Below are 11,670 nucleotides of genomic sequence, written 5' to 3'. Positions count from 1 at the left end.
TTATATTATTTGGGAAATAATGGGAAAATTGATAATGAGGTATACAAGAAAATTTACCCTACCGGTTCACAGCCTGCCAGGTTATATGGTTTACCGAAAGTGCATAAACTAACATCTCAAAATTATATTCCAAAATTCCGACCAATTGTTTCATCGATTGGATCTGTTATAATTTGGCCAAGTTCCTATGCCAACTATTAGATCCGGTTCTTCCTAGACAATTTGTGGCGACGGACTCATTCTCATTTGTTAAGGAAATTCAAAATATTGATACCAAACACAAATGCATGGTGTCGTTTGATGTTACCAGCTTATTCACCAATATCCCACTTATTGAATGCATTGAGATTGCTGTCAATTATATCACTGAAGATGAAAATTATAACATGAAATTAACTAAAAATGATCTACGTGAATTGTTCCTATTTGCCACTGCAAAAACTAATTTTATTTTCAACAATGAAATTTATGATCAAATTGATGGGGTTTCAATGGGCTCGCCTTTGGCACCTGTTTTGGCGAATTTATTTATGGGTCACCATGAACAAACTTGGCTAACTAACTTCACCCACACACCGGTTACGTTCTACCGTCGTTATGTTGATGATATTTTCTGTATACTAAACTCAAATCATCATGCTAAAAATGTTTTGATTATATTAACAAACAGCACTCGAACATTAAGTTCACAATGGAAAATGAAATTAATCAACGACTACCTTTTTTAGACGTTTTGCTAGATAACGGTGGGTCATTTCTGAAAACATCGGTGTATAGGAAGCCTACTTTCATGGGACTCCTCTAATTTTCTGAGCTTTACAGCGTCATCTTACAAAAACGGCCTTATTCGCACATTAATTGATAGAGTATATAATTTAAATAATTCTTGGCTAGGTTTTCATAATGATATTGAAGTTCTTAGAACCATCTGTAAAAATTGTTTCCCTAATAACCTTATTGATGACAAAATTAATAGATATTTAGGTGATGCTCACGTCCTTTGTTCTGGTTCTAAAGAGACCCCTAAAGACAATAATAATGTTAATGTCAATGTTTGCTATTTTAAATTGCCATATTTACAGCTTGCACGTAATACGCAAAGCAGAATTAACAAAATTACTAGTAAACATTGTCATGGAATTGCAATTAAGCTGGCTTTTAAATCGTTCCAAATTTCTAATTTTCTAGTAGTGAAGGACCCCGTTCCCGAAGTGTTCCGTGCTCGTGTTGTATACAAATTTACTTGTGTGGGATGTAATTTCATGTATATTGGAGAAACCAATAGAAGACTTTCAACACGAGTGCAAGAACACTTCAGAGACGGAAATTCTCATATTTTTCAACATTTGCAGGCTGTCGGGATCTTGCTAATGAGAGATGTTTCACCGTTCTTGACTCTGCAGATTCAGCTTATAAACTCAAAATTAAGGAAGCTTTGCATATTACCTGGAACAATCCATCCCTTAATAAGCAAATTTACAAATTGAATATCACGCTCGCTGTTTGATTCTTATGTACTAATTTACATACCGTAATAATCCGCAGTGACGGGTGGTTGGCTACGTTTTGTGGTTTGCTTCATTAGTCGTTTTTCTAATTTGCTTATTAACATACATGTGTATAAAGCCATATAAGCTTTGGCAAAATTTGTCATCTTTCGCACTGATGATGAGAATTGTTTTCTCGAAACATGTTTGCTATACGATCGGGCTCAATGAGTCCGCGATCACGATAAAAGTCTATTACTTGCTTTATAAAGTGCCTTGTGGTGTTTTTATACACACGCACACGCGCACACGCACAAGCACACACACACACATATACACACATATATATATATGATAATCCAATTCAGCTTTAATGGGATGTAGGGGTATCTTCTCATACTTTATAAGCAAACAAATAGGCAGGTTTTGTGAACTAAAGTCCTTGATGATGGAACCCAACGGACGCAAATTGATGAAAAACACATTTTAAGAAAAGAACTAAGGATTTAATGGTAAACATATTTGGGTGTTCTCTCCAAGCCATCATCAGTACAAACAGAAAAGCAAAAACGAAAAAAACTTGCTATCCTTAACTAAGAGTATATATACAAAGAATTGAATGAATATTAATTAGTTAAGCAAAAATGTTACCAATTAAGGTAACGAACGATTTTTCTAGATAATCATATGCAAGGTGTATAGAACACCTACATAGCATACATTAGTGCTGTATGCTAATTGAAAAGTTGTAAGCTTAAATGTTTGAGTTGAACATTGAGATTTGGACTGTTCCATTTGATATGTACACATATTCTAAAAGGCAGCACCCTGAGACTAACTTTGATGTAATTTATTCAACACAAGCTTTCGCTGGCAGTCAATGCCACCTTCATCAGGTGTGTGAAGTAAAAAATTGAAAACAAAATAGAAAAGAGCTAATGCATACACAATTAGCAAAGGTCTCACAATTAACCAATTAGCAGTCGGATACAATGTAGTATATAATGATCAGAGATAACAAGTGTGATCAAACTACTTACAATACAACTAATAAATAGAGCTAGGGAGATAGACTATCTGTGCGGTAATGGTGCTAATATGAACAATGTAGTCAGTAACAAACTAAATCTTATAGTGGCTGAGAAAGCCTAGATCTATATTGAGGCCACTATTAATACTATACATTTGATATGTAGTGATTCTTTTATTCGTAATCTAAGTTCACTGTTGTCCTGGTCAATGAAGCATATAGTATTAGCGAATTTTTGTCTTTTCCCAGGTGTTCGTCAACTTAATCCCAGTAATCAAGTGTCGGCAAGTATAGCCTATATAGGCGGAATTACATCCACCACATTTGAATTTATACACTACCACAGAGCGAAGATTACTAAGGATTGCGTCCTTGATACTAAACATATTTCTTTATTTTTGTAGTGGTGAAAACAATGTTTAATTTCAGTCCGGTAAAATGTTTAGTCACAATATTTTGTATCTTGCATTTAATATCGTCAGAATATTTACCTATTAATATAAAAATAATAAAATATATTATATTTTATATTGATAATAGTGTACCGGTAACTAACTAAATTAAAGGTTATTAATTTAGTTTGATTGACGAACACCTTGGAAAAGACAAAAAAGTAATGTATTTTTAAACTTCCATTTATTGGTAAACATTAGCTAATGCTTTAATGTCATTGACCAGGACAACAGTGAAAGTAGATTACGAATAAAAGAAGCACTACATATGTATATTATACTCTTCTCTTAGGGCGTGTTTCTGTTCGCATTCAGAAAACACTTTTCAGCTGCAACGCAATATCGTGTTTTTCATGACTCGTCACGGTGACCCAAATTGACCTCTTCGTTGGTTTGATCGCTCGTCCGCGGGAAATTCGGGGCGAAGAAAAAAATTAAACCAATAGGATGACATGCTTAAACATCATACCATACTTTTTCCATACTTTCGCTGTGTGTTGTTTACTTCTTTCACAGCAAGCGCTATAGCTCGCAGGATGTAATGTCAGCTTTAACTTCCGTTGGTGACTGTCATGTAAACTCCGCCCACCTGCCAATGCTCGCATTACTGTGTTTTTATTAGTTGCACTTTTCACTAGAAATGCGTTTAAAAGAAATTTAAACGTTTACAAAAAAAAACACGCGTTTTTGTATTGATGATGGGTTGATTTGCGTCCTTTTGGTTCCATCATCAAGGACTTTAGTTAGGAAGACCTGCCTATTTGTTTGCTTAGGAAGTATGAGAAGATATCCCTACGTTTCATTAAAGCTGAATTAGATTATCATTTCTTACGATATATATATGCTGTCTCTTATACACATCTAGATGTGTATAAGAGACAGATACGAAGCTTGTATAATTAATTATGTTTTTCATAAATATTATATTATAAAATATCATTTGTATATATTTCTTAACAACAAATTTTATAATACATATAAACGTATCGGTATGTCGTTTTAGCTACATATAGCAAATTGGTAATAACATCTAATCAGATGGCCCGTGAAGGTGATAATGAAGTGTTGATCTCATGTGATTATTCACAAGTTAATGCTACATCTGATGTTATCCTATGGAATGAAGTAAATGCAGCAAGAATAATTATCACCCCTGGCATTGTAAATAACCTAAAGCTATTTAATGGACGTTTCAGTTTAATAAAAACACATCGAAAGGCTGCATTAGTTATCTCAAGGCCGGTAAGAAATGATTCTCAAAGACGATTTGAATGTCAGATCCAGACATTAAATGGAGAGTTTGCAATCTCATATTATTCTTCAATCCTCACGGTATATTGTAAGTATGGCAGGCCGAATCCTAATTTCATTTTCATATAATTTCTACTTTAATTTCCACATCATTTCACAACGTCAGGGTCTGAGCATTGGTACCTTCATTTTTTTTTATAATTCACATAAGCTGGATGTGTAAACTACTTTTTGTTTTCTAGACTCCTGCAAATAACCTCTAGAGGCGTTTTAGGCGATCGATTTTTTTTATTGACTTTTTTTTAAAACTTTCCAAACGGGGGAGGGGTCCGGGGTCGGGTCCCCCTATTTCCGCCCCTGCACTAGATTTCCGTTTTGAAGTTGGTGCCTCAGCAACAACTATAAAAATCAAATATTTAGAAGAAAAAAAAGCTACAGCAAAATTGGAACCTAAAAAACCATTTGACATAGATTTGGTTACCATACAAACTAGGCTTTGGAGCCATGTAGTTATATCCTTAAATATCAGTCTCTAGGTGGGGTTGTTTGTTTGTTTATTTGTTTGTTTGTTTATTAATATTTCTCCACATATACATAAATTAGAAGTATAATTCATATGGAAAAAAAAGTATGTGGATGGTGGTCAAAATAAGTTTGAAAACAAACTTTATGATATGACCACCATTAAAAATAATTAATAAATCATTATTAATACGATGACAAAAATAAAAATAAAAAATAAATAAATAAATAATATGCAAAATAAAAAATTAAGTTTTAAGTACTGTAGTCTGGTTTTTATAAACAAGTAAGAATTAAACATATACAGCCACAAAAAAAAATACAAAATAGCTCATTGAAGAAGACATAGTTGGCCTAAACGTACATAAACCTGAAATATAATTGGAGGGGTATTTTTTACTTTTTTTTTTTTTTTTTTTTTTCTTTTTTCCTTTTTTCCTTTTTTTCTGTGGCTGTACACCTAATAAATTTAGTCAAGAGAAGAAAGTAATGCTACAAATTTTACAAATGTGATGCTTAAATTATCAAATTGAAGATATTGTTGGAATACAGTTTAACTTGCACAAGTTGACTACAAAATGACATCAAAAATGTTGTTGATAATAATGTTTAAACAAGTTACAAGGAAGATAGTATTTTGTGTTGACGACGAATCAGTCAAGGTTGTACATTGGAGGGTCAATTAAATTTTTGAGATCCCACACGTAAATATTTATAAAAATTTTCCAGTGGAGGTAAATGTAACTTTCTATAATAGTTTGTAAAGGTCTAGTTTTTGTGATGATCTGGTGTAGGGTCTGAATATGTGGACCATTTAAAGGAAAACGTCCCAAATCAAATATTTCAAAAACGGGTCAACTGATGCGAATAAAACTTTCGGGAAAGCTTAACCCAAGTTTTGCAAGGAAGATATTAGGCCTATTATGCCGGGGACGATCCAGGCTAGGTGTAAATTTAAAGGGCCATTTAAATTCCTTACGTCCTAGTTACAGATGGATAAAAATGACACTTTGCAGAATAGTTTTTCATGGTGAAATGAAGAAATAATCCAATTTTGGTCACTATCCGCAGTAAGGTGTGGATATGAGTACCATTTAAAGATGTTTTGATGACAGTTGATTAAATTATTTAAACGCAATTTGCGTTTTCTAAAGAGCTTAAACCAGTTACAGCTAGGTTAAACTCAAAACTACAGTGATATGCATGAACAGTTTTGCTTTCAGTCATTTAATCGTTATGAACTGAAAATGCACGTTCCTATGCACGTTCCTATGCAAGGTCGGCCCAGATAGCGCACTGTGGTTATGGGCAGAGCCATTATATAAAGTGTTGCGACATTCCGCTCCTTGGTTTGCAAAATTCACGTGGTACACACCGTCCATTTTGTGTCATAATCTTCCTGATGAACATATGCAAAGTATATGAGTACCGTACATTGCATATTAATTTCACACACTTAATTGGGTTTACAATTATATTTTATAATTAACATCACTTAGTATGGACAGCGTATTAGAATTCATATATAATCAAATATTTGCTCGCGTAAATTTCGTACTCGCGCAGCAGACACGCTCTTGCAGTGTGTTCATAAAAGTAACATACTGTACAGCCATAATACAATATTAAAACAGAGACTTTTAATAAAATAATATACGTTAGACAATTACACAAGTTGAATATATCACAGATCCTCTATAACATTTAATACTTACAATTTATAAAATTTACAGCAACGCACAGTTTATATATTGCGGCCAACTGGCCTATACTATTTTAATATTTATAAATAATAATAATCAAATTAATAACATAAGATTTGTGGGCTCGCTCATATTCAAATTTAAAGAGCAACAATCTATATACCCTATATACGGATTTTAATTACATTTTGATATAAATTTAAATAATTTTTGCTGGTCGTCACATATCATTTATTTGCAAAAATGGATCTATATGGCAGGATTGCCTAATTGAAGAATGCTTACCATCGAAGGGCTGTCTTGGTCTATCGGCGAGAATTAAAGAACTGCTTAAAAATAGTAAATTATTACAGTATTTATAATATGAAATTGGATATAAAGTAGTGAAATCATTAAAAAAAAATCTATAAATATAGTTACATGAAATTCGACTGCTAAAAAGATTAAATGGAATTAAACTATACAGGACGCCGCTAATTGTATTATACAATATTATACACAGGAACCCACATCACGTTAGACACAGAACGCATCGCGTTTGACACAAAATGATTTCTAAATTCTCAATGTCGCAACTCTTTCTATCTATGGCTCTGGTTATGGGTCACGATGTACCTCGCTGTTACCATTGCAGCTATAGTTCGTCTCACTAATAACGTCGCAGTGAACTTGGTTTTTCGTTCGGTATAACTTTATACCTTTTAACAACTTTTCTTTTTGTTGCAATTTTAAATTCATTTCTCATTAAAGCAATGGGGAAAAGCCCTATGTTCTGTTGTTCAAACAGACATAGTAAGTCTAGTTATTATTATTGTTGTTTTATTATTTTACAGTATTATTGTTATTGTTATTTTTGCTATTGTTTGTTGTTATTGTTGTTGTTATCGTTATTATTATTGTGATAATTGTATTTATTATTATTATTACTATTATTTTTGTTGTTATTGTATTTATTATTATCGTTATTATTGTTATTGTTATTGTTGTTACTGTTATTATTATTGTTATTATCATTGTATTTATTGTTATTATTATTATTGTTATTGTTGTTATAATATATTTATGTTTACTATGGATTTTTAAATACAAACAAATGAAATTCTGTCATTTCCAGACCTAGATAAACCTGTCATCACTGCCTCAGCAAGAAGCGTCTTTAGATATGAATCAGTTAATTTGACTTGTAGTAAACCTGATGGTGACCCCCTTTCTAAGACTATCACATGGTATAAAGATGGACAAACACTCAGCCCCACTAGATTTTCTACAAGTGAACATGAAATACACATTGAAAATGCAATTCCAAGTGATGGTGGCCTGTATATGTGTAAAGCTGAAAGTGATCAATTCAATGAAGAAGACGGAAAAATCAGTGTTCAATTTAACCTGACAATAAAGAGATTCTGTAAGTAGTTAATAGTTCTTCACCTTAATGGTAATGATAATTATCATTATGTTGATTATTATATTTATTATCTGTCTAAATAGATATTAGCGTTATATTCGAATCACAAGCCGACATTGCAACATGCACTGTAGAGGGTCATCCCAAGCCATCTCCTCTACTCATATACAAAGATGGGAAAATAATTGAGAAAAGAGAGTTTACAGCCACAGTGAAAATTAATGAAGAAATTTGTCAATCAAACATTACTTGCTATGCAGAGAATAGTGAAATCCATGCAACGCAATCTTTGAAGGCCTGCAACACAGGTAATTTTTCTAGCCACATTATTTTGAATTTTCTGTACAATGTCGATTAAAATAAAATACGGCCTACGATGTTATTTCATATTTTCATATCAGATTTTCATCAGTATTTTATTCATATGTTTTTATACATTTAATTATATTTTACATTATTTTGAGAAATATTTAAGGTTTGCCTTCAAATATCTAAATATTTGTATAAGTAGATACCGAACTATGCTGGCAAAAGCCAGACTTTCCTTGTTTAACCGTATAACTGGAAGTAATTGCAGGCCTATATTACTTTTATTTATAAAAATATTATGTTTTAATTCAGTTCCACTTAGTCGCACCGGTCTAAAAATTGGAATGTTTATTGTTGGCGGCTTTGTTGTTTGCTTCGGAGTAGCTGCTGGATTGGTCGTATACATAAGATTTAAAAAGGTTTGTCGTAATCGTGTTAAAATATTTATGATCTATTCATTTATACTGATTTATTTATTGTATGATAATGTATCGGCGAACTGTATATTTATACATGTTTTTATATTAATTCTATTAATTTTTGGTGTAGATGAATTTTAGCACATTATGAGACTAAATTTCATGCTCACCAATGTGTTCACGACAAAAAGTACATCTTACCGTATCTTATTATATATTAAAATTACTCTATAGTGGAATACAAAAATGTATTTTCAGGAGAAGCATGCAGTCATACAGAGTACCAACACCAGGAAGGAAGATGTGAGTTAACATGTTATATAAATAGACATCCACATAGATGGATGGTCAATATGCTATACTAATCATATTGTTTTAAAGAGGGCTTTAAAAGATTACATTGTGCATTAAAATACCCGCAAAAAGGCCCGGCCGAAAGACCCTCCTTAGTAAATGACATAAGATGACATGAGAAATCATCTTCTGTTACAAAAGTCAAAAATAATACTAAATTAGTCTGAAAAACGATGGAATCCCACACCCCAGCTTTTTACCAACATCTGTATAATTTGTTGTCAGCTTAAAAAAAAACACTCTAAAGGGAAGGTCCTGACGTCGCGACGTGACGCGTCGCCGATCTTAAACCCTCCCGAGCTGCCCCAGGAGTAATTAGTCCTGCAAACTTGGTTGGTTGCATTTTTGTTTTGCTATGTTTTTTAAAAATTGGATATGTTGTAGAATAAACATCACTGAATATAAAAAGTATTAAAATGTTACATACTGGACAAATTTTCAAACATATATTTCTTCTATAGTAGGCCTAATGTACACCTTAATAGAAAACCGCCAGCAAATAATAATAGAGGTCTTCAAGTACATAGGCCGCCTATTATGCTTCGGCCTGCTTTACTGATGATAAAATATATTCATAGTTTTTACTTTATGAGGTAAATGTTCTGAAGGTGTTTTCATTGTGCAAACACTCAAACCACTAAGGGAGTTGCACAAAAATGACAAAATTTTAGCAATGTGGTTGTTCATCTACTATTTTTCCGAACTTATATTCTTCTGGATCATCAATTCCAGAATAGTCATGATTTTACATTTGCCAGTGGCATTAATTCCATCAGTGATTACTTGATCTTTTGAATTTATTTCCCAATTTTTTTTACAAAACTCTGTCAGGCAATCAAATAGTTTTATTCTCTATAAATGATGCAAAAGACTCAAAAGAAATTCAGACAAAATTTCTAACAGGAACCTGAAGTTTTTTGACTGAAATTCATTTGACTGAAATTCTCAATACTTCAACAAAGTACATCAAACTCATAATGGTTTAGAACCACTGTGCCACAGTTGTGTTGTCTTGCATAAAAGCAATACTTCAAGGTTCCAATAAGCAAGGTTCCAATAAACTAGAATGCCCCTTCTTTTGTTGACACATTATCGCTCTGTTTTTAAAACAGCTGGTGATCAGTTAGTTTCTAGATGCCCAGTATGGTGGCCATCCAGGATTCATAAAATCATTGTATGTGTTGTACGTTATGAAAAATTGTATTTTAAAAACATTTATTAAAATATTCATGTCGGTTATTTAATATCCTTGGGCGATTTTGCTACAGTTTTCTGAAATGAAACTTTGAAAAAAGCATCCTAAATTTTAAAACTTTGGCAACATTTTCTAAAATTGTCAATGAACCAATAGATACATAATAGCTTATCTGGATGATGTAACATCTGTAAGAAAAATAATTAAGAGGCTACATCAAAATCTAAAGCAACTGTCACAGTGTTTGCCGTTAATTCAGGGCATCGATCTAAAGGAAAGTGTAATCCCTGTAAGCAGAGACAGATCCAGATAATGTTTTTTTATTAACTCTATTTTACAATGAAGATGACATAGATTATTTTTGGAGATTTTGAGACCAAATAAATTTACCATGGCCATTCATTAAGGCAAATAGAAAGGCAATTCTACCTTCTAGATCAAAGGCCAGGAACATGGCTAGTGGAATTTTACACCAAATTGTGTTTTCATTATTTAAGTATATTATACTTATATAATTTTGTAAGAGCGATTGTGTCTGTAACAAATCTCAGAAAGGACCTATATACCTGGATATGAATCTGAGAAAAAAATCATTCAAATAACTTGAATTCAGAATAATAGTTGTTGAGATAAAATTAAAAAATAGGACCATATCTCTAAAGCTGGCATTATCAGTCACTGTTTGAGCTAATGTTACAATGATCTAATTGAGACAGCAGCTCAGTCGGCTAATCTGGTGGCAGCCACTGTGTGTACATTGAACCGTGGAGATCTTTAGGTCCCCGGTTCAACTCCCATCGCTAAATAAGGTCAGAGGTCAAATATCACATTTCCGGTCAATCTTGGTGAAAATCTTACATTATAGCAAATAGGAACATGTATGTTCTGCACATTTTAAAAGAGATAGTAACTCCACTACGACCAGTGGTTACAAAGATATGCTGTATCTCCGTCTAATTTGCATATTTAAGCTAATTTGCATATTAATTAAGGTGTAATTTCTGGATTTTACCAATCCTACACATGTATTTGTTTTAATTATAATCAAAATTATTTTTTTTTGCAATTTTTTAAATTTCAAATGCTAGGTTTTAATGGGCCTAATTAAGTAATTAACTGCATAAATTAAATATATGCTAAAATAGATAAAATAATTAAAATGGCGGCCATTTTGGATTTGAATTTGGCAAATTTGAGGTAAAATATTATTTTACATTTATTGTCACTTATGTAAAAGAATGTTTAGTATATTATCATCTTTTTTAAACATCAAAAAAGTACAATTATTGGTAATAAATGTTAAAAAATGGTGGCCATTTGAAAATTGCAGGCTACCCCTCTTACGCATTAAACAAAAATGTTGCACATACTTTTTCATTCTGCTACAATTCGTACTGGACTAAATGCTATAATAACCAATGTGAAGCCCTATCGTCCAAGTACTGTAAGTCATACCGTGAATACAATAATGCACGATAATATTGTATACTGCTACTTCTTTAACTAATTTTTTTGTAAAGGAAAAATTCAAATGAAAGAACAA

Source organism: Anneissia japonica, unplaced genomic scaffold (assembly GCF_011630105.1).
Source record: "Anneissia japonica isolate Jap-2015-1 unplaced genomic scaffold, ASM1163010v1 scaffold180_len884964_cov147, whole genome shotgun sequence".
NCBI lineage: Eukaryota > Metazoa > Echinodermata > Crinoidea > Comatulida > Comatulidae > Anneissia > Anneissia japonica.
Note: the sequence above shows the minus strand (reverse complement) of the source record.